The following is a 27,606-nucleotide window of genomic DNA, read 5'->3' on the forward strand; positions in this document are numbered from 1 at the left end:
ATTTTATTTTAAAAACTCAGTCACATGTAAATTTATTACAACACTCTAGGTACTTCATTATAAATAATAGTAACAATCACTAAGGTACTACTTTCTATTTGTTCTGGATGTTATCACTTTTGAGTGAGATAGGTGGATGGATGGATGGATGGATAGATAGATAGATATAGATAGATGATAGACAAATGATAGATGACAAACAGATAGAAGATAGATAGATAGATTGATAGATAGATAGATAGATAGATAGATAGATAGACAGATAGATAGATCGACAGATAGAGTACTTGGGGATTAACAGAGGCAGCTCCAGAATCAGATGGTCTACACTTCAAGCTTTACCCCTGATGTATACTAGCGTGTGATCTTGGATAGGTTATTTCACCCCTCTGTGCTTTAGTAACCTCATCTACTACAAGGTATAATATTAGCAAATGCACCATAGAATTCTTGGGTGCGTTAAATGAACTAACATGTAAGGGCTTTGAGCACAGTCTAGCACTTGGAGTAAATATTATGTATTAGTTGTTGTTATTTGTTAAGCAGTGACTCTAACATAAGAAGAGAGTTTGGATAAGACTAGCTTTAAATTTTCTGCCACCCTGAGATTCTGTCTCTATATCACACCAGTCCCTCAGCATTCCTATTCAGTAGGGAGGGGGCAGCATTATCCACGTTTTACAAACAGTGGAATGAAGCCATAGAGAAGCAAAATGTACAGTAAATGGATGGCAGTTTAAAACTAAGATACAAGTTTGTAGAGGTGAGTGTCAGGAGGCAAAAGACTGTGCATTCAAAAGGGCATGCTAGCTACCCCTTATGAGCAGTAACCCCTGAGGCTGCTTGCTGTTGAGGTTCTTTGTGGATGCTTAACATGGTCACTGCTGGCTATTTCTGAGATGATCTCAGGTTTTGTCTTTCTGCATAATTGACTTCATAGTCGCCCCCCCCCCAAGCCATATTGTGAACTTGGGCAAGATCCCAGATGGATACTGTTTTTTATTTCATTCCTTACATTCTCTGCCTCTTTATATCTCACCTCTTTACATTCCCATCTCTGAGTTGTGCTGGGTATACACACCCCTCAATAGGCTGTAGAAGGCACTTACTGGATGAGTCCCTGTGCTGAGAACTTCAGAACTTGACCTTATTCCAAAATGTACTATCCTTTACAAATACTTCATCCCTCCCCCTCTCCTATCCCACCTTTCACTTGTGCGATAGCAGGCAAAGGATCTGTTGAAAGCTCTTACTCTCTTTCTGAGTCCCTTTTCTGGGTGGCTTAGAGGAAGGCTCTGTTCTCTTCAGGACCCTGGCTGTGTGGAGGTAGGGAGATTCTTGTACCTGAATCCAGCCTGCAGGAGGACTGAGGATGCTTTTCTTTCTGTCCACTAGGGGGCTGCTTGTAGAGGAATGGGAAAAACAGCGGCTTAAAAAAATAAGCTGCTGAAATTTCAGCAAGAGGGGAAAAGAGAACGAGAGAGAGAGAGAGAGAGAGAGAGAGAGAGAGAGAGAGAGAGAGAGAGAGAGAGAGAGAGAGAGCAAAGCAGTCCCAGGCTTCCTCATCTCGTTCACGTCAGAGGCAGAAACCGACCGTGCTTAGGCTGTTGGCTCAACACGCAGAGACAGAAACAGGAGCAAACCCAGGGAGAGGGAGAGAAGAGAAGGTCCTTCCTGACCCAAGGAATTACCACTAGTGGAGTAAAGTCACCTGACTTTTAAAATCTTATTTTGATCGCCTCTTTTTTCCTCCTTCCACTCACAGCCCTACTGGCTTGGGTTTTATTTTCTTTCCTGGAGCCTTTTCTCAGAAAAAGAAGGAAAGGAAGAGAAGAGAGAGAGAGAGAGAGAGAGGTGGGGGCTCTAGGTGAGTGCATCAGCTGGCCCTAGCCCCAGCAGACAAGAATTCTCTTCCCAGGAAGCTCCTGTCACTCCAGGCTGCCCACCCCCAGCCCCGGTAAGTCTAGAGCAGTCCGCTCCTTCCTTGCCTTGCTAGCGTGATTTCAGCACCAAGGAGAGCAACGCGATGCATTTCAGTTCCTGTGTCTGTGTTCCTGTGAGGCATTTGGCACTAAGGTTACATCTCTCTGCTGCCAGCAGAGCTGGGATCTGCATAGGAGTGGGAAAAAGAAAAAAAAGAAAGGTGCAAAACTATACCTACTGAATTAGCCTTGTGGGTAGGCACGCGTGTGTGTAATACATGCACGATTGCATAAGACAGGTGAGGAAGATTGCGGGTGGTTTTCGTGAGTTTCTAGATAAGGCTGTCCTTTTTTATGTAGATAAGAGGGAGGGTTTGGGGGATTAGCTGTGTACCTTCTTTAACTCTTTCCTCACAAACCTTCCATGGTGGGAAAGTGTTGCAAAGGAAGCTGGGGGTGGTGGTTGGAGTAAAGAAGAGAGTGAAAAGTTGTGCTCCTCTGAGGAAGCTGGGAAGAGGTGATTTGTTTAATGTCAGTTTCCCCCAGGATTCTCTGGTTCTTGCTGTGGAGAGTTCCCAACCTGACCTTTGTTTTCTCTCCTGGTGTGAATTCATGGCAAGTGGGCAGCTGGGTTGCAACAGGTGAAGCCCAGGCTGGGGCAGCTTGGGGCAGAGGTCTTCCTAACTTCGTGCTAGTAGGTGAGTGCCCATGTCCTGAGCCTGGCTGATGTGAACTATATGCTACAGGAGCCCCAAGGAAGAAGGTGCCTTCCAGGTTACTGCCATCCTTGGCTACTTGTGGTGTGGTTTGAAAGGGGACAAAAGTCTGTTCTGTCCTATTTTCTGGGGCATCTGGCAGTAAAAACAGTACAAAAGAAAGGTTTAACTCCATGTGTCTAGATGGACAGAAATTAACTTCGACTGACCTCAGACCCAGGAACACCTGAGGTAGAATTCTGTAATCTTATAGCACTGAAGGTTGCATAAATAGGACTATATCATTACTTCATACTTCATTGTTACTACCTTTTGCAAGGTCCTGCTCTGTTGCTCCTGCCTCTGGACCATTGAGTACATCCTGTCAGTTCCCTATATTTAACTTGCCTTTTCTTCGGAGACACTGTCTGCCTGCCCTTAGCCCCTTCAGTCCTGCCCAGATCTCCTTAGATGGGGCTATTCAACAAGTGGTGTCAGGAATGTTCTTTGATTGTACAACTCTCCACAGAGCCTGCATTCCAACATGGGAGTGTGGGCTTTTCATAGATAAACCTTTGCCTTGATTTAGCCTCTTAACTCTTTAAGGCTCTGGTTCCTTCTCCCAAGTATCTTGAGGCAAGAGAGAGATGGGCAGTGTGGTTTACTCTTCCCAATCCTGAACTCTAGTGTGGTAAATCTTTGATTTGTTTCTAGTTCAGCACTCAGGGGCTCTTTATGTTGAAGAAAATCCTCTCCACCTCAGGTTGAGGATCCTTCTGGTCTCGTCTGGGTGAGAATCATGGTCCTGAGAGAAGTGGTGAGACTATTTTTTTCTCCTCTTGACATTGCATCCTGGAACTTCAACATCTCCTAGGAATGGCAGGTTGGAGGATCCAGTGAGGGGAAGAGAATGGTGTTAGAGGTTGTAATAATAGTGGGGGAAAGATTGAATATACAAATGTAGAGAATCGGAAACCAACACTGACTCATTCATATTTCAGCTCTCTTTTTGTCCATGAAATTCGAACAAGTGGGTGGATAGATGTCTGCATGACATCTCCCCAAAGGTTTAAAAAAATCATGCCATTGCAGTGGGTCCTACCCTAATCCACCATTTATTACTGAAGTCATCATACTTGGTGGTCATTATCTCCTTAATGCCCTTAAATTTTGTGTGGAAAAATTGCTCTGTGATGTTACTGTGCCCACTTTTTTTTTTTTTTTTTTTTTTTTTTACAAAGGAGAGACATGGACGTTTACTTTCTTAGGCCAGAGAGTAGCAAAGTAGGAACAAAACTTGTTGGTGCTAATAGCTCATCACCTTTTAGAGACAAGAATGCTACTGTGTGGGAGAATGAGGACGGATTGTTCCCCAGTTGACAGATACTTGCAGCCCAAATCCTTAGTGAACTCATTGTGGGGCAAAAGCCTTCTCCCTGGTAAAAGCTGGAAATCAGCCAAGAGTCTCCACATGCAGCTGTTATTAGTTCTCAACCAAGAAGATGATCAGAGGCCAGGAAAAGACATCTCTTGCTTACTATGAAGACAGAAGCTTGGGAGGGTGTACTACATGCTCAGTGGCGGTCACACACACCCATTTTGCCCCCAGAAACTGCAGATGATGGCCTTCTTCCCAGGGCACATTGCATTAGATGTATTGGTTTGGGGTGTGTAATGAGTGAGTCTTCTCTGTGGACACCTTCATTGAGTCCTCTATATCTCCAATGAGTAAGGAGTAGAAGAAGGTTAGGTTCCTCTCACCTAGAAGAGAAGTGAAAAGCTAAACTCAAATCTAGCCCACATACAAAACTTCCATTCACCTTGCAGCCCCAGCCTGTAAATTGTTATTGTTTACCTGGAATGCACAGCTGTAACTTTTTAAAAATTGAAGTGAAATTTGCATATAAAAAGCACAGATCTTAAATACTCAGATGAATTAAGTTTTGACAATTTCGTACACTCCTTTAACTCCCATCCTAAACAAAATATACACAAGTATATTTCCTCATGCTTCCTTCCAATCAATCCTTCCCTCCCCAACCCATCACTTTCTGTTACCACCATAGCTCACACATTGTGCAGCAAGACTGTATCTCTCTCTCTCTTTCTCTCTCTCACACATACACATACACACACACCACACACACATCATCCTGTGGACCCTAGACTTTTCAAAACACTATCTGAAAGTTCCATAGCTACTGACAGTGAGTGGGCAGCAAGAAGAGCTGTTTGTGGTTATGGAATTGGAAAGTTGGTGGCCATTTCAACCGTTTGTATACAAATCAACAATCAAGTCCAACCAGGAGCCAAAATGTCCCTGCTTGTGAACTAACCTGAGTTTATTTGATGATGTAATTCCTAGATATGCTGTTGGAATTTCTATTAAACATATGGAATTCACTATTCAAGTGAGTGGTCATGAGTCACTTCCTCTGGGCTTCAGAAGACTGAGCTAAGAGCACCAATATGAGCTTATGTGGAAAAAAGAGAGAGAAGGCAGTTTCATTGTGCTGGCATGTATGTCATGAAACTCAGCTCAGCTCTATCCACAGCCATCATGGTTGAGGAGGAGAGCTTCAAGAAGCCTCTTGTTGAGGCTCATATACCATCCTGGTGCTGTCCTTTAGTAGAGAGTGATGTTTTCTATTTTACCATTCAGAAATAATGGAGTTATTTGAAAATAATTCTGGCTTTACTTAGTAAATAGCTCTCCCCCCATCTCTCTTTTCCTGACATTTTGCTTTTATCTTCTCATCAATCTCTAGCTTGAGAACCACTGATTATACATGGGATATTTTGTGAATCCTTAACTAATAAACTAGAGTAATAGCAAGTCATTCAAGCAAGTCAGAGTCCTTAGTAGACCTCCAAATGCATCCAGGTAGATCTATGATCACAGACCTATTTACATGATCAGTGGGTGGCCATACTCTGCTTTCTTCTATTTCTACTATAGTGCTCTCTTTTAGGACTTTGCTCCTTCCTGCCTTCACTGTCTTCAGATGATGCACACAGCCAGGTCTAGTAAAGTACAATTGGCTAAGCCATCAGGTTGTGAGCAAGGTTAAAAGGTGGCCACAGTGTGGGTTCCCTAATGTCTAGAAAGAAAGGCGTGCAGCAGTATGAAAGTTTAATGGTGGTCCCAGGAACCATTGCACTGAGGACTTGGCAGAAGGGCAGAGATACACTTTTGCCTTCTCTTGATTTTGTGCTATGATAATAAAGTGAGATTTGGAATCCCAGGGGAGTTTCATCTTCTTAAAAGCACAACCAGTGAGGAAGCAGAGATTGGAATAGAGTTGTTTAAAAGCTACTTACAATTCTAAGCTTCACTACTGCTTTCCCTTGGAACATGACTTTGGGCTAGAACTGTTTTGATACACTTTGAACACAGCAAGTAATGAGTATGTCATTGTCAGTTGGCAAAGGAAATTCAGCAGCCTTGCTTTGTTCTCTTTCCCTCCTTTTGTGCTATTTACCATTTTAGTCATTTTAAGTACATAATTCAGTGATACTATGTGTGTTGTACATTCACCTTGCCATACATTCATTACCACCACCTATATAGAGAACATTTTTGTCTTGCCAAAGTGAAGCACTGTAACTATTGGATAATAACTTATTTTCTTCTCCCAGCCCCTGTCAGACACCATTCTGGTTCCTGTGAATCTGAATTGAGTACCTCATATATGTGGAATTCTCCAGTGTTCATTACTGTTACCTCGCATAGGATCTTCAGGGTTAATCCATGTTGTAGCATGTGTCAGAATTCCCTTTTTATAGCTAAATAATACTTCATTGAATGTATAGGCCACATTTTGTTTATCTGTTCATGATGGACACTTGAATTATGTATTTTTCTATACTTTAATTCTGACTAGATAGATACCTCTTCTTTAATTCCTAAACATATGAGAAGAAAGAGTTCCTGATTATGATACTGACTTGACTTGAAATGATTTCCTTTCCCTGAAAAGCCCAAGCAGGTGGCTTCCTGGAAACAAACTGAGGAAGTTACCTGGAGCTAATGCACATGAATGAACCAGATCTGTCTCCTATACTCACACCCTCAATGTAAATGTATACAATGGATTTGGGATAAACAAACTAGACTCCTAAATTCTTTTTTTTCTTTATTGTCAAAGTGATGTACAGTTGTAAGGGAAGTACATTTCTTATCCAACTTGTTACCTCCTGCTTCATTTTTCCCTAGTCTTCCCCCTCCCCAGTTCCCTCCTCTCTGCCCCATGAGTTGTACAGATGGTTAATACCAATTGGTTTGTGAGTATCATTATTGCAATGGTTAGTCTTTTTGTCCTTTGTCTCTCGATTTTGGTTTTCTCTTTCTCTTCCCTAGTTCCCATACACATATATACAGTATCCTGGGTATTAAGATCAGTTACAGTAATAGCAGAAGTAAAACCACAGGAAGGAAAAAATGAGAGAAAAAAAAGTACGGTTTCACAAGGCATGTTGAAATGATATACCACTTATTTCCATAACATGGAGTTCATTTCACTTAGCATTATCTTGTGTGTTCATACAGGCATAGCTATTGTGATCTTCTGCTATGTCTATCCTAGAAATGTACTAATTATTTCCTATGAGGGAAACCATAGAATTCATGGTTTCTTTGGGTCTGGCTCACTGCACTTAGTATGATTTTTTTCCCAAGTCCTTCCGTTTCCTTATGAATGGGGCAGCATCATTCTTTCTGCTAGAGGCATAGAATTTGATTGTATCTATGTACCACATTTTCTTGATCCACACATCTATTGAGAGGCATCTGGGTTGGTTCCATATTTTAGCAATGACAAATTCTGTTGTGATGAACATAGTTGTGCTGGTGGCTTTAGTGTGGTCTTGCTTGTAATCTTTTGGGTAAATGCCCAAAAGTGGGACTGCTAGGTCATAGGGGAGCTCTTTGTTTAGCCTTCTGAGGAACCTCCACCCTGCTTTCCAGAATGGTTGAACAAGTCTGTATTCCTACCAACAGTGTAGTGGGGTTCCCTTTTGGCCACATCCCCTCCAGCATTTGTTATTGTTAGTTTTCCTGATAATGGATGAAAATCTTACTGGGGTGAGGTTGAATCTCAGTGTTGTTTTGATTTGCATTTCTTTTATGGCCAGTGATGTAGAGCACTTCTTCTTGTGCCTCTTGGCCATTCTCATTTCCTCTTCAGAGAAGTCTCATTTTAGATCTTTGGCCCGTCCTAAATTCTTATCTATCCCCACACTGAAGTGGCCCAATCTTATTACAGAGGAGCCAACAGACATGGAGTGGTACAGTTCTCACTCTCCGTGGGCCTTTCTCTGGGTTAGGCAGTACAAGGTGAAACTTCATAGTAAGAGAAAGGGTTCTTGGGGTCAGGGACAAATGAACCAGCAGACACAGTACAGTTTCCTAAAGTATTCTAGCCCCATCTCTTATGGATCCTTGTCCTCAGAGAAGGGCACTGCCAAGCTCACTCTGACTTGGCATCTTTAATAACTTCTCATACTCTGGCTGTAGATGACTCAATAAAAGGTCATTACCCAGGCCCAGGAGGAAGTCACAGCACTTGTAATCTGGATGTGTCCTCAATCAGACGGTATGGTACAGGGAGACAACAGAGAAGTCTGGAATGTTGATCCCAGGATAGTATTATCTTAGCAGTATTACTGGGCCAGAATTTGGTCTTTGATTCTAGCTCACCTAAAATTTGCATCTGGGAGCTTGGATCTTGCTGTTGCCTAATGTTAATAGTAACCAACATTTACTGATTGCTAACAATAAGTGTTGTCCAAGCGATTGCCCCCAATAACTGCTGTTATTATTAATAAATGCCTTAAATACTTTGTATCATTTAGTAGCTAAACATTATGACATATAGTATCATCCCTACTTTAAAGGTGAAGAACTAGAGATAGAGTAGTATTAATTAGCTAATCAACCTTTTACAGCTAGCTAGAGCAGAGTCTCAAATCCAGTTTCAAAATCAGTGTCTTCACTGCTTTCTTAGGTTGCTTTTCTCATTCACTCAGCCATTAATGATGGTGGGGCTTGTGATTCATCTTAAACATCTGTAAAGGACTTTGGCATCTTGCAGCATTGTTCATTTTTATATGTGAAAACATTTCACATCTCTCTCTGTGAAAATGGAGAGTCCAGTATTAAAAGAACCCAAGAAACTGTTTTGGTTCATTGTTGGCTATTCTCAATTTACACACTAGGATTTCTACCCCTGTTCCCCTTTTTAGTAATAGTAGCAGCTATTATTCATAAAATACTCTAGGTGTGAATCTCTAGACTAGACCTTGTAATAGAATCTCATGGTGTTCTTACAGTAATGGGTTAAAGTGGTACTCTGTTGTTTTTGTTTGTTTGTTTGTTTGTTTTTGGAGGTTTGTCTAGGAGGACCACTGCTACTGTGTTAGACATAACCCTCTTTCTGAATCCTCATGAGAACCCTGAAGGCAGGTTGACAAGGAAAACCTCCTCTAACCAAGTGAGAAAGAGAAATACTGGAACACTGGTTAGGCCCCAAATTGCATTGAAAAATAACCTTTTCCTTAGGAAAGATAATAGAAACAGAACACATGGAAAAAGAACACAAAGCTCCTGAGAAGTTCAGAGATATTAAGTGGATTGCCTGAGGCCAGGCAGCTGGAAGATAACAGGGCTGACTTGAACCAAAGTCCAATCTCATCACTACTCTCTGGCTTGTGTCTTAGACATACCTCCTCACACCCTGGGTTCCATATGCCTAAACCCACAGGACAATATCCCCAAGTACAAGAAAAGAGCTGGTTATTATCTGGAAATTCAGCTATAAATTCCTGCACTAGGGCTGGGCATTGGGAATGCTCACAAGGTCCTCAAAACCACCCAAAGAAAGAATGTCTTACTTTACCTGATACTGACCCTTTGACCTTGGGCTATTACCTAACCTGTCCTGACAGGAGATACCAGCAGCCTTTGCTATTTCCTCTACCTGTAGATAATCATCACACCAACCTCAAAGTTTTTTTTTTTTTTTTTTTTTAAGACAATGGAGCAGACCATTGGTACAAAGTGCATAGAACCGTGCCTGGAACAGAGCATGAAGTATATCTCTGATGAATGATGGTGCCAATAGCTATTCAATATGCCCCAGGTGTTCAGTATTTCAACAAGCTAACAATTATCTGGGCTGACCTGGAATTTTATCCACCTCAACTGCTAATGGGTTGGGCTGGCCCTTGTTTTACATCACCTTGATTTTAGGAGCATGTGTTGGGTTATTTTTTTCTTCTTCTTCTACTCTTTTAGCACAAACAGCCTGGCAGGCTGATATTTAAAAATATCTGAAAGCTGTCTCTTGCCAATTAATTACCTAGAAATTGTACCAGACGCCGGGTTTAAACCCTATTTCCCACTCAGCTGGAGACTGAGAACTTTCCTTCTCCTTTCCCCTCTCTCCAGGTTCTTCTGCCATTCTGAGTTTTATTTATGAAACATTTTCCCTTCCTTTATAATTATGTTTTCCATAAGAAGAGCATCTAACAGCCACCTCCTGGTTGGGCTAGAGTAATTGTTTGAATCTTTTGACGGTGTGCAATTTCCAAGCCTGGAGTTTATATAGACGACTGTGAATTTATCTCTGCAAGTGCATCAGGAGAGAAGCTATTGCCTGAATCTTGGAGCAACATAAACCCTATGGCCACGGAGCGCCGGGTGTTTGTATGGATGGGCTGTTTATCTAAACGGATTTCTGTAAAACATACACCTTAATAAGCCAGACTTGGCCAGCATGCTTCCTGATGTCCCCTGTGAGCTTGTCAAAGCCAAGGTCGGCCGCGATGGCCAGGCCAAGGGACAGGTGGGGGAAGGAGTCAGCTGACAGCCCCGCCCCCCCCTTCGTGCGACCTGCTGACAGCTGGCCAGCTGTGCACCAGGCCAGGGCACAGGCAGGCCAAGGAGAGGCCAGCTCAGAGGCCAGGGAACCAAGTCCGCCAGCAGCGAGGTGAGGGGGTGGGGCGGGAAGGCTGGAGAGCAGAGACCGGGACAGAGCTCTGAATAGCAAATGAGAGCCTTGCAAATGGCTCTGTAGGAAAGGCCAGAGGCCGGTTCAATCTATAAAGGGGCTGGCTCCTCCCTGTGACCCAGGCTGTGCCACCGAGAGAGGTGGAACTTATAAACCTAGCCATAAAGCCTCCCGTTCAAAGCTGTATATATTTATAGAGATATAAATGAAGTTTAATGCCGGCAAAACTCACTATAAAAGCAAAAGACTTCATCGGTATCTACATCAGGTGCAGATCAGTGCGAGCCTTCCCGCCTGTGGACCCCCTCCCTCTTCCCTCTCCCCTTCTTCTCCCCTTCCCCCTAGTGCTCTGGGGCCCAGCTAAGCTCTGGACCCCACCCCTCGTGGTGGGTGGAGGAGGAGGCAGGTGGGTGGAGCGCCTGCGAGGATGCACTGGCCTTAGCTCCCAATATTGTTTAAAAGCAGCGAGAAGAAAGAAAGGCAAAAAGCACTGTCAAAAGCAAGAGACTTCAAACAGGAGGCTGGCTTTAAATAAAACAATTTGAGGAAGGTTGGCTTTTCATCTACCTTTGAAAGCTGCCCGCTTTTTTTAGTCCCGCCAGATGGGATGTAAAATGCCAAGCCCTCCTGACTGGCCCCTGTGCCCTGCCGGGCCACCTGTGGCCTTGCATCCCGGGCACTGGCCAGGCAGTAGCACTGTGAAACTCTGTTCTGTAGGAGTGTGCATCCTAGCTCTGCCACCTACTAGCTGAGTGGCCTCGGGGAAATCACTTGGCTTCTCTGAACTTTTGATTTCCTGCCATTTGAAATGTGGGAACTAGTTCCTACCTCTCAGAACTGTTGCGTGCCTCACTGAGGTGCTCTTTTCCACATGAAGACTCCTAATAGCCCTGGGGTAGCATGTACTGGGTCTTGGGCCAGCTGAGTAGAAAATAGGGTTTAAACCCTGTTGTGTCCTTAAGGCTCAAATTAATTTTGGTCTGGTGCAACCTCTAGGTAATTAATTGGCAAGGCAGAGGAGATACTGTGTGTGTGTGTGTGTGTGTGTGTGTGTGTGTGTGTACGTGTGCATGCACACTTGCATGCTGATACTGGGACTTGAACTCAGGGCCTAGGTGCTGTCCCTTAGCTTTTTTTCCTCAAGGCTGGTGCTCTATCATGTGAGCCACAGCTTTGCTTCCAGCTTTTTGATAATAATTGGAGATAAGACTCTCACAGACTTTTTTTTTTTTCTTTTTCCCTGGCTAGCTTCAAACCTTGATCCTCAAATCTTTGTATTCTGAGTAACTAGGGTTACAGGTGCCTGGCCAGAAGTGCTTTCCTTTTTTTTAAGGTGGAGCTCAGAAACAAGTGGGCTGCTTTGACAGGTTTTCTCCCTGTCGCTCAGGGTCTCGCTTTCCCTGCTTATCCCCCAGTCACCTCAGAATGGCTGCAAGAGCAAACACCTCCTGCAGGTGCCTCCTTGAGAAAGGCACTGAGTCTGCAGCCCTGCCCTCCTCCCTAAGCCTGCCTAGCTCCCCACCTACTATAAAGGCCTCTGGCAAAAGCACCCTGGGCAACAGCTTGGGGGGAAGTTTGGAAGATCAAATGAGGAAGCTCATATCTGTGCGGGTTGCTCTGGTTCTCCCTCTAGACTGGTCATTGTGCAATGAGGGATGTCCTTTCAAACTTTATCCTCAGATTTTGCTGAGGTCATGGGTTTCCTTATGGGTCACTCTCAACCCAAGGGAGGAGCCTCATGGGATATTCTGCCAAGAGGAAAAGAGGCTTGTGGATCTGGCTCCTGATGGGAGCTGAGCAGAGAGTGGGGAGGAGACCACTATCAGTCAATCTCTTATTAAAGATGGTCCGGAGGCACATAGCCTGAGTTATTAAAATGCAAAGTAAGAATGTACCATCCCTTCCTCCCCACACCACCCCCTGTTTTTCCTTTGTATGTTATCAGCTTAATGTAGTGAGAATGAAAGGCTTCCAGCTCTTCTCAGGAATGGTGAAGAGACAGGGAAGGGAATAAAACCATAGAGAGGAGCCCCAACAGCACCCCTCTTTGTGGCCGGAGGCCCCTGAGACAGTGAGCAGGTAACCTAGTTGCAGGCATACCCTTGAATGAACTCCACAGTGCAAGGCAGGGGCTGTGGGTCTGTGTGACTGCATTTCCCAGTCAGGCTACGAGATCTGTCCTGACATCCCTAGTGCTGCCACCCAAGGAATCTGGGCAGGAGACTGAGTGCCTGCCCCAGGAAGCACAAAACACATTGCCCTTTTCTTCCTGAGTTAAGGTCAGATGTTGCTAAAGGGATTATTCACTAGTGGCAAGAGCCTGCCAGGAAGGGAAGGAAATTTTTCATTTTCTAAAGTTTTGTACCTCAGCCTGGAGGCAGCCTCAGCAACCAGCCTAAGTGGTCCTGCCATTGGAGAGGTAGGATTCCCCCAGGAGAAGCTGCCCATGTGCTGCTTGGCCTTTGATATCCTTTCTTTTCTCCCTGTCCTCCCTGCTGCCTTCCCTTTCCTCTCACCTGAGGATTAAACTGCAGCCTCAAGCTTGCTGGACAGAGCTCTGCCACTTGAGTCCCAGGCCCCATCCCCATCCCCAAGCCCTTCTCTTTTTATTTTAGGGTCTGGCTAACTTGGCCTGGCCTGGTGACTGGTGATTGGCCTGCCTCTGCCCCCTGCCTCTCATAGGAAACCCAGGTGTATACCACTGTGCTTGGCCTCAATTTCTGCTTTGTTTTCTTTTTCTGTTTTTTTTTTGGGGGGGGTGGGGGGATGGGGGAGAGAAGGAAACACTTGGGGTTTGAACTAAAGAGTTTCATGTTTGCTACTCCATCAAGTCCTTTATCCTAAAGCCATATGCCCAGACCTTTTTATTTTGTGTGTGTGTGTTCAGAGAAGTACTCTCTCTTTCTTCTCTGTCTCTCTCTTCTCTGTCTTTCAGTCTCTCTCTCTCTCTCTCTCTCTCTCTCTCTCTCTCTCTCTCTGCTTGAAGAGAGCCTCAGATAGAGATTTTCTTACGTATCTCTGCCTTTATTGTAACTGGAATTTCAGATATGAGCCACCTCATACAGCTTTTTAAAAAAATTTTTTGAGATAAGGTCTTGCTAATCCCCTCCCGTGCTCCCCCCTCCCCCGGCCCCCCAGTAGAGCATCAAATTCAATTCTTCTATCTCCTCCTCCCAAGGAGCTGGGATTACAGGTATGTGCCCCTACCATGCTTGGCTTCTGTTTTATCTGTCTTAATGATGTTTAGAATCTCTTGTGTTTAGTTTGATCACAGAATATGCCCGCTGTTCATAGCATAGTGACTGCTAACCTTGACATGATAAAAAAAATAATAAAAGCCTCTTATCAGACAACAGTCCAAGTACTTCTTGCATAGACACTACTGAGTCTATGTAGTTGCCTTTGTGTGAGGTGCTATTATTATCTCAATTTTGCAGGGGGAACTGTGGCATGGAGTTCACAAATTTTCCTGAAGGCACATACACAAATGACAGGGGCAGGATTTGAACTCAAATACCCAGCTCTTACTGGCTATACTGTCTTTGAGCAAGACTCAGAAACCTCCCAGCTTCCCTGTTACCAGAGACTGGAACAGAAAACTGGAGAATCACAGAGGATGGGAAGAAAAGACGATAGCAGCTGTTCCTTCTAGGGCTGAGTGCTGTCACTGCAATTCCCATACTTTGAGGAGTGATTCTGTTTCTAACAAAGCCTTGTCTAGTTCCTTCAGGATGAGAAAAGAAAATGTGAGTTTTCTTAAAGTAGTTTCACAAAGTAGTGCCAATTTTCACCTAGCTACAAAAGCCTGTTCACCTTGTGGCTTACCTATGTTGGGGATTATTTGGACTACAGTTGTAACTAGCCATTTACTTGTGGGCCACTACTTTTAACTTTGATCTGCCATCTTGCAAGATGAAATTCCTGTAATGGATTCTCAAATGATTGGTCTAGGCTGGCTAGGAGTAAGGAGAGAGGATGACGGGTATCAGAAACCAGCTTTACTTCCATTGAGGTTTTTCCTTGACCTCTGAGGCCATTGGCTGAGCACAAGTGGTATCCAGGGACACCAGAATATTAAAGGGGAGACAGGCAGCATTGGCTAGAGCCAGGCTGAGCTCAATGGAACCCTGGGCATGTCCTTGCTCCATATTTAGAAATAGAGATGGTAACAGAGAATCTGCAAAACAGGTGGCGTGGGTAGACTGTTCTGTGCTTCCTACAATGCCCTTGATGCAACTCTCATATGAGGCAAAACTCATCCCCAGGCAAACATGCTGGAAGCAGGATCTACTAAGAACCTGGTGCTAGTGAGGGTACAGGCTGGTGTTGAGGTTTTGCATTGGGTGATAGTTGCTGGGTGGTGGCCCATAGGGAGAGTCTCATCATAGCCATGGGTGAGCAAATTCAGGGCTAAGAACTCATTCAGGTGTGGACCAACCACACATGTGCAAAGGGATAAAATGTGAGGGACAAAGATTTATGAGTTCTGTAGACATCGAACTTGAGCTTGGATCCTGGCCTCATCTAGCTATGCCCTCTAGTGAAGTTACTTATCTCTCTGAACCTCCATTTCCTGGTTTCTACTAAGGAGGTGATGATATCTCTTAGGAATGCTGTGACAATTGAATAAGGCAAATATCTGTGTACCTGACACCGAAAAAAAATGCTTCATAAATGTTAATTCCCTTCTTCCACTAGAATTAATAATTTACATTTTGTTATTTTGTTGTACTTCCTACGTGTGTGTGTGTGTGTGTGTGTGTGTGTGTCTGTGTGTCTGTGTCTGTGTCTGTGTCTGTGTCTGTGCTAGTTTTCAGACCTGGCACTTGAGTTTTTTGGGTTTTTTGTTTTGTTTTCTTAAGGCTGGAGCTCTTCCACTTGAGCCACAGCTTCACTTCTGGCTTTTTGCCAGTTAATTGAAGATAAAAGTCTCACATATTAAACTGTCTAAGCTGGCTTCAAGCTATGCTCCAAAGGTCTCAGTGTCCTCAATAGCTATAATATTAAAGGCATGAGCCACTGTACCTGGCTGAAATATCGTATTGATTTGCACAGTCATTTGAGAAGATAAGCAAAGTGATCATTATTAATTGCTCCTACTTTGCAGATTAGGGAATCACTATGGAACTATAGAGTCCAACGTCATTGTCCAAGGTCACATAGCTAGTAAATGGCAATTGATGTCACAATTCTAGCACCTTGCATCTTTTCTTTTGATGCTATGATCAGGCTGTTTGTTGAAATCCCAAGGGTCAGTGAGACCCACTGCCCAGATGCTGGAGGACAGAGCTGGCTCCCACTGCACTGTAGTGCTTTGGCCTGCACTGGGCCTGGCATGTCTTTGAAGGCTTTGGTGCCAGCCTCTGCAGTGTGCTCAGATCTGCCTCTTTTAGTGGACTAGTGTCAAGTCTCCTATGGGCCAATGAGACTTGGCTTTCCTGTTTCTTCCAGCCAGACATCCTGGGAACCTTAGACACTCATTGTAGCCACCTCAGAGGAGCCCGATCACCCCTATACTCTGACCCCAGCCAAAGAACATTAGGCCTGAGTCCAGCAGGTCAGTAGCCTCAAGTATTACCTCACAGGGAAGCCTGGTTCCACAACCTCATCAGAAGTAGCTCTCCTGTACTCTACCATTTCATTTTTGCTATCACATTCAAAATAAGTCAGTTTTCTATTTCTTCCCCAAATAATACCAACTAGAAAAGCAAAGACATTATCTTACTCACAGTTGTGTTCCCAGAACTGGAGCACTATCAGTATCACCTAACTACTGGTTGAGTGCTTTATGAAAGAGTTTGTCATCCAGGGTCCACTGTTTCAACAAGCTGTTATTGAGGGACCTATTCTGAGACCATCATTTCATTGGTGGTTAGATTTAGAGTTGAGTAGGACATGATTCTGATCTTGAGAATATCCCAGTGAGATCGAAGAAGTTCCACCTATAGATAACCATCCCACAGTATGAAGTGCAAACATTTAGGATTCAGCTTAGGATATAGATGGGAGAGGAGGGATGTGACTCTGCTTATGACATTTTATTAAGCTTCACAAAAAGAAAAGATGACATGTGGGCTACTGCCCTAAAGATGCCTTTCAAGTAGGAGAAACACCATGTGCAGCTAGGAAATACGTTACAGCTGGAACAAAGAAACGGTGGGTCCTGGTGGGCAAGAAGCAGTAAGAATACTGGAGTGGAGGGGCATGGAATCTGAAACTGCATTGTAGGAGTCAGGCTTGCTACTCTTTTCTTAGAGAATTAACGTCAGAGCTTAAGCATGTTTGATACCCTATTCAGATATTCTTTCATATTAACCCCATCCTTTTCTGCAGGTAGGTAGAGCCTCTGTATGCCTCCACTTTGCTAAATGGAATGTTGGGTCTTGCTATTCTGTTCTCATTTTAACAAACTGAAGCCAGGTCTCAGCCATTCATGTTGATCCTACCAGTGCCTTCTTTAAAGCTGACCCCAAGGTGACTGCTACCACAGAGGTTAAAGGCAAGATTGTTTAGCAAGAACAACGAAGGGATAAAGAAGAGGAGACTGAAAATCCAAGTCCACAAACCTTGAATGTTCCTTCTGTTACCCTTCACTGTGGCTTTATAAAGAAAATCATCTATTCTATTTATTCAGCTCCTTCTCTTCTGGAAAGAAGTTGTAGCTGGGAGCTGCTCCCTCCCCCTCCCCCCCCTGCCAGTGGTTCCACTCTGGGAAAATATTTTGCTATTGATTTATGTGTCAGCAATTTGAATTGGGGTATTTAAACTGTGGCTGAGCACCTAATAAAAATTTAAATTATCATTAAGAAGTGTGGGGGGAGAATCCTCATCAAGGAACACCCTCCTAAGCAGAAAAAAATCAGCCACATACAATTTGAGGAGCTGGAGAAAGAGCTGGAAGATTAGGAGTGTGAGGTCTGCTAAGAAGTGCCTCAGGCTCCCACGTTTCTCCTTCGCATGGCTTCTTCCTCTAATCTGAGCAGCTCTCCCAGGCTCTGTGACTCCAGACCACTCATTACCACCCAGCTTGGGCAAATATGAATGTCTCTCAAACCCATTGTTCCATAAATAGGCAGAAACAGCAGTAATCCCTACCAGTCATGCCAAGCTCTTAGGCAGAGCCTAGCACACTTTACAACTGTTGTTTTGCTTAACCACCCCCTAATGCACGCACACACACACACATACACACACACACACACACACACACACACACACACACAATTACAGGATCCTACATTGAAGATCTCTCCTTAGAAGACATGCTCTGTAGCCTATTAAAATCTCACTGCAGCCAGCTGCTGTCTTACTTGAAAGGCCCCGAGCACTAAATCACACCTATGCATAAATGATTGATAAGGAATTAATAGGTTAGGTGGTAGCACTTATGGAAAGCAGAAGGCAAGAAATGAAAAAAGTCTTAACAGTAGAATGTCAGACATCGGTACAGGTCTCTGGGGATATTTTGGGTGACAAGGCTGCTGCCGAGTCCCTTAAATCATGCTCATTAAGAAGCCAGCTCTCTGGCCTCCTAGAAGGACAGATGCTGGACAAGATCAGGAGAGCAGGGAGTGGGGGGCCTCTCATACTTTAATGGCAACATCAGAGGACACAACCCTATACAAATGGTCATGACCTTGACCTTGACACTTCAGCGCAGTATGGAATTCCAGCTTCTTGCTATGGCCACTCATCTGGCTCTAGAATTCCAATGCCAGCAATTTCACAGTGGTGGCCCCTGCTCCTGCCTGGTACCTCTTTTAAGCATCTGTTGCTTTATTCCAGATTTACGTTATCATGCTGGTACTCTATCACAAATCATGACCATCATTTCCTGGGAGGGAGGGAACCTTTCTGACCTTCTTTGCCTCACCTAGAAAAAATCTGACCTAGTTAACTCCAACTGCTGCTTGCTTATCCAGGCTTATGTCTCAGCAATTATACTTTACATTATGGAAAAAAGTAAGTAACTATGCTTGCTTTTGTCAATTACAATTATAACCCAAATAAATTCTAGAAATAGTCTGGCAAACTCCTCATGCTTTGCTAATAACTAACCTTTACACTTGTCACAATTTTATGTTCTTTTCGGCATAAACTGCCTGTGTTCCGTGTGTGTATACATATATATATGCATACATATATACATATATATGTATGCATATATGTATATATATATATACACCTATATAATTTTTAAGTAGTTGTACAAACGGGTTGCCATTTAAAAAGGATTTTATGACTATAGTGCGTCTTGATCAATATCACTCATTACAATATTCTCATCCATCCCTTCCAACCCACTCCTTCCCCCATTCTTTTTTTTTGGCCAGTCCTGGGGCTTGGACTCTGGGCCTGAGCACTGTCCCTGGCTTCTTTTTGCTCAAGGCTAGCACTCTGCCACTTGAGCCACAGCGCCACTTCTGGCCATTTTCTGTATATGTGGTGCTGGGGAATCGAACCCAGGGCCTCATGTATATGAGGCAGGCACTCTTGCCACTAGGCCATATCCCCAGCCCCCATTCTTCTTAATTCTATAGGATAAACATTGAATTCTTGACTGAATTCTCTCTCCCTTCTCTTCATCTATCCCTCTTCCTGTCTTTGTTTTGTTTTTTTGCCAGTTCTGGGTCCTGAACTCAGGGCCTGAACACTGTCCCTGGCTTCTTTTTTGCTCAAGGCTTCCACTCTACCACTTGAGCCACAGCGCCAATTCTGGCCATTTTCTATATATGTGGTGCTGAGGAATCGAACCCAGGGCTTCATGTATATAAGATACGCACTCTACCACTAGGCCATATTCCCAGCCCTACAACTCTTCCTTTGATTCTACCCCACTCCCTTCAAGAACCCATTTCTTGGTTTTGATTTTGTTGAACTTTGCCTTTACACTATTTGAGTTCTCCTTTGAGTCTACCTTATTTTAGTTAATGATTTGTATATAGTTGCATGCCACCTAATGTATTTACGTGTAAGTTTATAAGCTAATTCTAGCTTTCACATATGAAGGAGAATATGCATCCTTTGTCTCTGTGCCTGACTTACTTCATTTAACATAATTTTTTTGCAAAACAGTAGCTAACTTCACCTTGCATTTTTATAAGCAGGCTCTCTGTCCTCTCTTGTTGTGGTCGCCTGTTGTCCCTGTGCTCTGCCTCTCAGTTCTGACCCCTTTTTATTCAGGGTGCTTTGGCCTTGCTCTTCATTAAGGACAGCCCTTTTCATGGCATCCAGACTCACCATCTCCTGCTTTCCAAGGACTCACATTCTGCAGTCCTGATATAGTCTCCTTCCTGGAATCTTCCTTTTCTCCCTAACCTCTTCATTTCCCCAGGGGTATTTAAGCATCTTCCCATATTCCTTCCCCTAAAAAGGGGACAGTCTTTTTTTATTCTCTTTTTCACTCTCTCTCTCTTTGTAGTCTCCATTCTATTTCTTAGCTCCCAGTTGTAGTAGAACTTAACCAAAAAATGCTGTTGATCCTGATTCTCGCTTCTGTTTTCTCTTCACCCAATCCTGTGTCCATCTTCACCATCTGAAAGAAACTCCTCTTGTCAAGGTCTCCAGAGACCTTCATGTTGACAAATCTCAAGGTTATATCTGTTCTTTTGAACTTGACCTCTGAGCATTATTGGGCAATTATTCCTTTTTATAAACCACTGTCTCACCTAGGCTTTGTGACGTGCACATCTCAGCTTTTCCTATTGCTTTGCTTGTTTCTATTACTGTCCTCAAACTCGTAAAAAGTAACAGCTCTGGAACTAAGTAACAGGCCTCTTTCTCTTCATATGTTCAGCTTAGGTGCTTTCATACCAGTGACTGCCAACTAATTATATAATTAGCTCTGGGGTACCTGGAATCCTGTTTAGAGAGAGCTCAAGCCCACCTGACACCTCTCTTTTGATACTTAATTAAATCATGAGACTTAATATTTCTAAAGAAAACTCTTGATTCATTGATGTCCTAAACTTGTTCCTCTTCCAGTATCTTCCTTCTCTATACAAAACAGTACGGTATGATGTCTGTTCAGTTGCTCGAGTAACAATAACTAGAAAGAATTAAGTCTTTCCTCCCTCATCACACTCAGTTCTCAACTAAAATTAAAGTGACCTAGTGAAAATGTACATCAGGTTACATGGTGCTCTAACCTGATTTGAGGTCAGCATCACAATCTGTTGTGATTAAAACAGGGTCCATCTGATTGACTCTATGCCCTGTAGTAGAAATGGAGTCCTGAAAATCGCTATGGAGAGGTTTGAGATTTTGATAAAAGATCCCATGCATTCAACATTTTGGGGCAATAGGAAGCTCCCAAATAATACATTTTATGACCCCTGTGAAGTGTTAGGTGACAGGTCCTTTGACATTCCTTGGGCAGAGCCTGATGATGCCTGGCTCCATCTGCCTTTGGCACTACTACACAGTAGTCAGGTGAAGAGGATCAGCCCTGCTTTCTAGGGTGATCTGTGGCCTCATCATGCGCCTGTGTTTACTTGGCTGTCACTGCTTTCATGCCACATTGGTGCTCATTCAAGCTGATTCCCCAGCCCTACCCACTTCCACCTCTGTTGATTTGCCTATAATCAAGGATTATTTGTGTATTGGGTTGACTTCACTGAAAAACAGACATTACATTGAGGGATTTTTTATATCATGCTATTATATAAATTATTTTGGAAATGCAATGTTTAGAAGGATTTAGCCTTTTTGAAAACTTGTGATCAGATCATGGTTTGCTTGTTGTTGTTTTTTCCCTTTTCTTTTTCACATTCTATGTTATCACTGGCCTGAGTCTACACCTCAAATGCTGATCTTTCTAAGATATTTACTGACTTGCGATCAAGAAAAATAGCTGTTTGCTTAGCTGCAGCACACCATGCTTTCTATACATATGTTCTCTGACCACCAGTTAGGGAGGGTAGGATGTATTTTGTGAAAACTGTCTGAGCAACATCCTTGGACAATTATTTGACCAGGTGTATTTTGGGGGATGGGGGTAATTTGGATATAAGTTTTACTTTTATACTGAAGTTTAGGGCCAAACTTTGGAATACCTTTCTAGTCAAATTTTGTAACTGAAAAATATTAATTACCAACAACTTGGATTTTATATTGCATCTCCAGAGATCCCACCAACAATATAGGCCTGCTACAGCCCTGCAGTATGTAACATAAAAAAAAACAACAACACCGGGATCTTCTGATTGAGTAGGTTAGTTGGCAAGTGTGGCTATTTTATTCTTATCTGGGTAATCGTAGAGATGTTCTTCATGACTGATGTTTTAGCATACCCAATAGCACTAATAACTTTATATTTTTCTCTTTTCATGTTCATTGCCATTTAAATAATTCATTTTCTGCTTCATTTATTTTTCTAGTCTATGAAAGAAGCACTGGAAATATCAGGGTGACTCCTAAATAAACTTGCTGCATTCAAAATGTACCTCAGAAGCTTCTACTTCTCAGTCCACTTCCATTGTTACTTTTTTTGTGTTTTTTTTTTTTTTTTTAGAAAGTTTCTCACTATGTAGGCTTGGCTGGCCTCACACCCATTATTCTCCTGCCTCCAACTATTGAGTTGCAAGGATTATATTATAGTCTGCCCTCATGGGCATCTTCCACAACACATTCTTGATTGCAGAAACAAACATGCTGGCAATCCCTTGAAGAGGCATTGCTGTCCCAAGAACTGTCCAGGGTTCTGAATTTCCTATGGCGACAAAGATCTCTGCTCTTGGGAAACAAATCCTCTGCCAAACTCTGTTGACTTTGTCTCCCTGGTATCTCTTTTGTCCATGTCTCTACCTTTCTGGCTCAGTAGCCCTTTATTCAAACTATCTTTATCCTAACCATCAGTTCTTAAAATGGGTCGATCAGTATTTTTCCTATACCTCTTGCTTTTTGGCTTTCTCCTCCTCCATCTTCTTTCAATGTTCAATCTTTTAATTTATTTAGAATGAATCATTTCTGCAGTTTTCATTGATGAAGAACCAGAGGTACTGACTGGTATGGGTTTGTGGTCACCATGGATGGTGTCATGTTGTGAAGTGCTTGTTTTGGAAGCCTCATTGGTTGAGACCCCCTGCTGTTGCTACATTAAGTACTGATGGTACCACTGTGGTGAATGTCACACTGCCTAAAACAAATGGAGATTTAAGTTTCTGGTTTCACAATGCCATTGGAAAAGTCACTTGTATCTCTCGAAGGTGTATGTTGGATACTCTAGTTTCAGGGAAAAGGAAGTCTAATATCAAGGTGCCAGCAGACTTAGGTCTGGTGAAGGATTGCTGCCTGCTAATAGATGGTGCCTCCTCATGTGTCTTTCCATGGTGGAAGGGGGCCTGTCTCCTTCTCCTAACCCATTCTCTATGTGTTTAGCAGAAACCATATTGGAATGTGTGCCTTATCTCATCACTCTTCTATTTAAGACCTTTAAGCACTTCCCCTTAATCTTAAAACATAAAGAAAAACCTGTAATGATGATTTTGCATTATCCAGCCCTTTCCTGTAGCTCCACTTTACTTCTCTTACTCTCTAAGCTCCCACTATGCTGGGCTCCTAAAAAAGCTGTACCAACTATTCAGGCTCAGCTCCATCCCACATGCTTTCTTTTCCACCCCTTCCTTCTCTCCCCACTCCTTTCTTCCTCTGCCCAGCCTGTTGTTGTCTGAAAGTGTCAGCTCAGATGCCTCCCCACACCGGACCAGATCCCCATGGGACAGGCTCTCATAGTCCTTCTCAAGTTTCTCTTTGTCATTAAATTTTTTTTTTTTTTGCCAGTCCTGGGCCTTGGACTCAGGGCCTGAGCACTGTCCCTGGCTTCCTTTTGCTCAAGGCTAGCACTCTGCCACCTGAGGCACAGCACCACTTCTGGCCTTTTCTACATATGTGGTGCTGGGGAATCTAACCCAGGGCTTCATGCATATGAGGCGAACACTCTACCTCTAGGCCACATCCCCAGCCCCTGTCATTAAATTTTTTATGTTGCAAAATGTAGCACATGCACACAAGTGTGCATAACTCATAAACATAAAATTTAATCAATAATAATGAATCAAGTTCCCTGTAGCCACACTCCAGGTCAAGCAATAGAATGTCAGCAAGACTCTATGCACATCCCCCGTGTTTCTTCCTGATCACACATCATTCCCTTCATCAGAGATGACTGTTTCCCTGACTTCATGGTAATGATGCCCTCACTTTTGAACATTTGGGATTTACCAGCTTAGAAAATAATATAATACCAATTTTTATCAACTTTGATAAAAATACTTTAAAGTAAAATAGCAAATATCCTAACAATAGAAAATTTAAACAGATTTTTAGTTGAGAAATACATGTTAGTTTTACATACATACACACACATGTATATACACACACTCACACACAAATAAATAGATAAGATTCCTTAGTTAATTTCTACATTCCAGGTATACTCTGAGCTCTGAAGAGCAGTATCTCCTGGGCTCCTCTTTATATTTCTTTCCCAGTCCCTACTGCGTAGGAAATCAGCCCTAGAGACTTGGAAACTATAGGAACAGCAATGACACCCTGGTGGACAATAAGTTAGAGCTGGCCTATTTTGAGGGTCTTCATGGGGGGTTCTTTTTCAGAAGAAAGCTGCAAATTGGGAGTTAGGTCATCCTCTGTATGGGGAGGAAATGTTCGCAAGCATGTGCTCTTTCCTGTCAAAGGCTTGAAATGAAATGAAAAGAAAGCAACACAGGGAAATGATTGCATCTATTTGTGTTTCTATCTATTTATATATCTAACTGCTCATTTATTTATCTACCTATCCAACCAACCATATAATATTATACAAATATACGTCTACTGAAATAGACTAGAAAAATAGAGCATCAGAGAAGAACAGGGTGGGAAAGATGGTTACTGTATCATAAGCAGGCATAAGTACTAGCCTCCATTCATGACCTACAGGAATCAACCCTGTCCCTGTCGGCAGTTCAGATGAGAAGATGGTGAGAAAATAAACTGTGTCTCAGGGATTTGATTCATGAGGGAGAAAAACTGTCGCAGTATCATGGAAACACATGAATTATTCACAATTCAAACCTGGGATGGGAAAGGAGGAGGAGAGCAATGACCAGGAAATAAATATCAAGAAAATGAAGCTCTATTTGGCACAACTCAAAAGAGGCCCCAGTGGGGTTAGCAGAGGGAGGAAAGCCACCTGTGTGGACAGGTGAATTGAGAACACCTGTTAAAAGTGTTTTGGCAATCCTGGGGTGGGTAAACTGAGGGAATAGCCTTATGTTTGAAAGCTGGTTACAGCTGGTATAGCATCTGAGCAGTTATAATTGAGTTTAAAAATAAATCCTAGTGACAGGTTCACTGCTGCCCTGTGATTTACAAGAGAGGGAAAGCACACTGACTGGTGGTCAGCCTGGTAGGTGGCAAGAGCACATGGGGCTGGCAGAGTTGAGAGTGACTTTGAGACCCTGTGGGGGGGGGCGGAGGGGGGAGTCACCTTTCCAGGAAGTGTTGATCTGAGTTCCAGGTGAGTTTGGGTGTTTTTCAGGGTCCTATCCAATTCCTAATCCATAGTAAATCTACAGCAGGTATTTGGAAACCCCATGAGTGGAAATAACACCAACGTTCAGGTCTTTATGAGGGGACCCTTTTCAGAAGAAGATGCAAGTTGGGGATTTGGGTATCCACTGTGTATGAGGAATGTGGGAGAAGAGACCAGGCTTGTCACCTTCAAAGAGAGGCTTGGGGCTTTGCTGGCCTGAGAGGGAGCCCCTTGTCTGAAAGAGGTGCAGAGGGGAGGTGAAGCCAGATATCAGGAGTGGAGCAGTACAGGAGGGCAATGAGAAGAGCAGCTCAAGGGAACAGGACTATACCTAAGTTGCTTCAAAGGAGTCAGCTGAGAGACAGGTGAGAGAGTGGGTGAGAATCTGCATGATTTAAATGGTGGGGCAGATGCAGCCAGTAGCCTTTTGGTTACTGCCAAGAGCCCAGTAAAACTCAGTATGCCACAAATATTTATGGAACTTTTACTGTGTTGCAGGCTAGGCACAAAAAATAAACAAACCAGGTCTGCTCTCAAAGAGCATATACAGGAACTCAATCAGATATACAGTAGATGTAAAAACAGATAGCCAGTGAAGCTTATTCCAAATATTAAAATGTACTATGGAAACCATGGGAAGGAGGTATGTTAGAGACCATTGGGCTGTACCAGAGGTAAGCCGGTGGGCGGGGGGCTACTAAGCAAAGAGAACTGTGGAAGCACCTCTCTGAGGAAGTGATGTTTGAGATGAGCTCTGAAACAAGAACAGGAGCTGGAAGCACCCAGATCTGAGGGAGAACAAAGTGAAGAGTTCAGCATGTTGCTGAGAACCAAAATGACCTAGAAGACAATTTAGAATTCACGTTCCCCTTTCCTCCCCGCAGCCTCAATTTCCTCAGTCTGTAGAATGAGTAGGTTGGATAAGATGGTGGCTAGATCCTACTCAGTGTGACTTAGATCTCAGGAAACCTTCAAGGGAATGGTGGGATTTGCACTGGGTCTTAAAGAGAGGTCCCCAGTGCTAGTGAGGTCAGTAAAGAAGCACTCACAATGTGCAGCCTTAGCATTATGGAATGCTTTGAGGGTGAGTGGCCTCTGGTCTCTCCCACTGCTACAAGCATATGAATGCTATCTGAACTTAGCCCTATCCTTAGGACCTCATTTAACCTTAATTACTTCCAGGAAGACCCTACCTACAAATAATCACCCCGTGGGTTAGATCTTTGCTGTATGAATTTGGGAGGGGGCACATGAAGTTCCTAGCAGTAGTTGAGTGTGCAAGCAAATGAGAAAGCACTAGAAACAGCCTGACTTGCCCCTCTTTAGAGAGAAATGTGATGCATGATTTTTTGGTGGGGGGTATATTTTCTGGAAAGAATAGGAACACCACCTGACAGGTGGGACACTGCCACTACAGGAAAAATGGTGGGAATGAGAGGAAGTAGGAAAGACACACACTTGACTGCAATGGGCTCCACCTTGGGGCAGGTACATTCAGTAAGAGGCTCATCTAGTACTGGTGTTAAGAATGGTGGTGGTAGTGGGCATCAGGAGATGGGGAGGGAAAGAATAAAGGGGTAAAGAAGGATAGGAGAACTTGGTCTATCTTTCAAAGTGGTAGCTGCTGCCAGTTGTACCTCATGCAAGGCCTTCCTAGTCAAGAATGCCTCGAGTACATGATGAAATGATTCTGTGAGCAGTCAGGGGCCAGTCAAGAATAATAGTAAAATTAAAGGATGCAGTTTTCCGTGCTTAGTTCTGTCTGCATAACTATTCTAAGTGCTTAACCATGTATCAATTTAGTGCATCCTCATATGGGTTGCCGTGTTTTGGTATGGAAAGTAAGGGAGATGAAGAAACCACTTCCATCCTCCAGTTGGTGACTTGAACCCTAGACCCACTTTGGCCATGAACAGTCTGTATAACCTTGGGTCTGAATGTTTGAATGACATGGCCATGTGACACATCTCTGAGGCCCTTCCAACTTTTCTTTTGACCTGAATTTGCCTGATGCTCAGGGTTCTGAAGTCTCAGCTTATCAGTTTGCTTAGGATTTTGTGAATGTTAACGGATCCGTCAAAGAGTGTCTGTGACCTTGCCAAATTCCCTGCCAATAGCCTCTAACTAGCCCAACCTCGTAGCTCTGGCCTAAGTGGCAGGCATACTATGAGTTCTGCCCTTCACTCTTTGCTTTCACCTTACTGTGGTCTCAATCCCCTCAAGCTTCTTCCCTTCCAAGGGGCCACAGTAATCCGTATTACCTGCCTTCCTTCTTTAGGTTTCAAGGGATGGGCAGGATAATGCTTCCTAATGACTTAGGGGTCCTTGAAGTGCAAGTGCTAGGAATTGGGACAAGGAACTCTGAATCTAGTTTACTTTCAGATATCATTTATCCAGAAATATGAATGAGCACTTAAATGAGAGCAAATGTTGGAGACTCCAAGACA

The 27,606-nt window shown here is 43.4% G+C and overlaps 1 protein-coding gene across 1 annotated transcript in view; it reads left to right on the plus strand.

Moving 5' to 3' along the window:
• Window positions 1-1,802: 1,802 nt before the first annotated feature.
• Tnr (tenascin R) overlaps window positions 1,803-27,606 on the plus strand; it is a 420,853-nt gene continuing 395,049 nt past the window's right edge. Inside the window, exon 1 of the mRNA XM_048356899.1 lies at window positions 1,803-1,957. The gene's annotated coding sequence lies outside the window, so the exon portion shown is untranslated. The remainder of the gene's footprint in view (window positions 1,958-27,606) is intronic.

This window comes from Perognathus longimembris, chromosome 11 (assembly GCF_023159225.1).
Source record: "Perognathus longimembris pacificus isolate PPM17 chromosome 11, ASM2315922v1, whole genome shotgun sequence".
Taxonomy (NCBI): domain Eukaryota; kingdom Metazoa; phylum Chordata; class Mammalia; order Rodentia; family Heteromyidae; genus Perognathus; species Perognathus longimembris.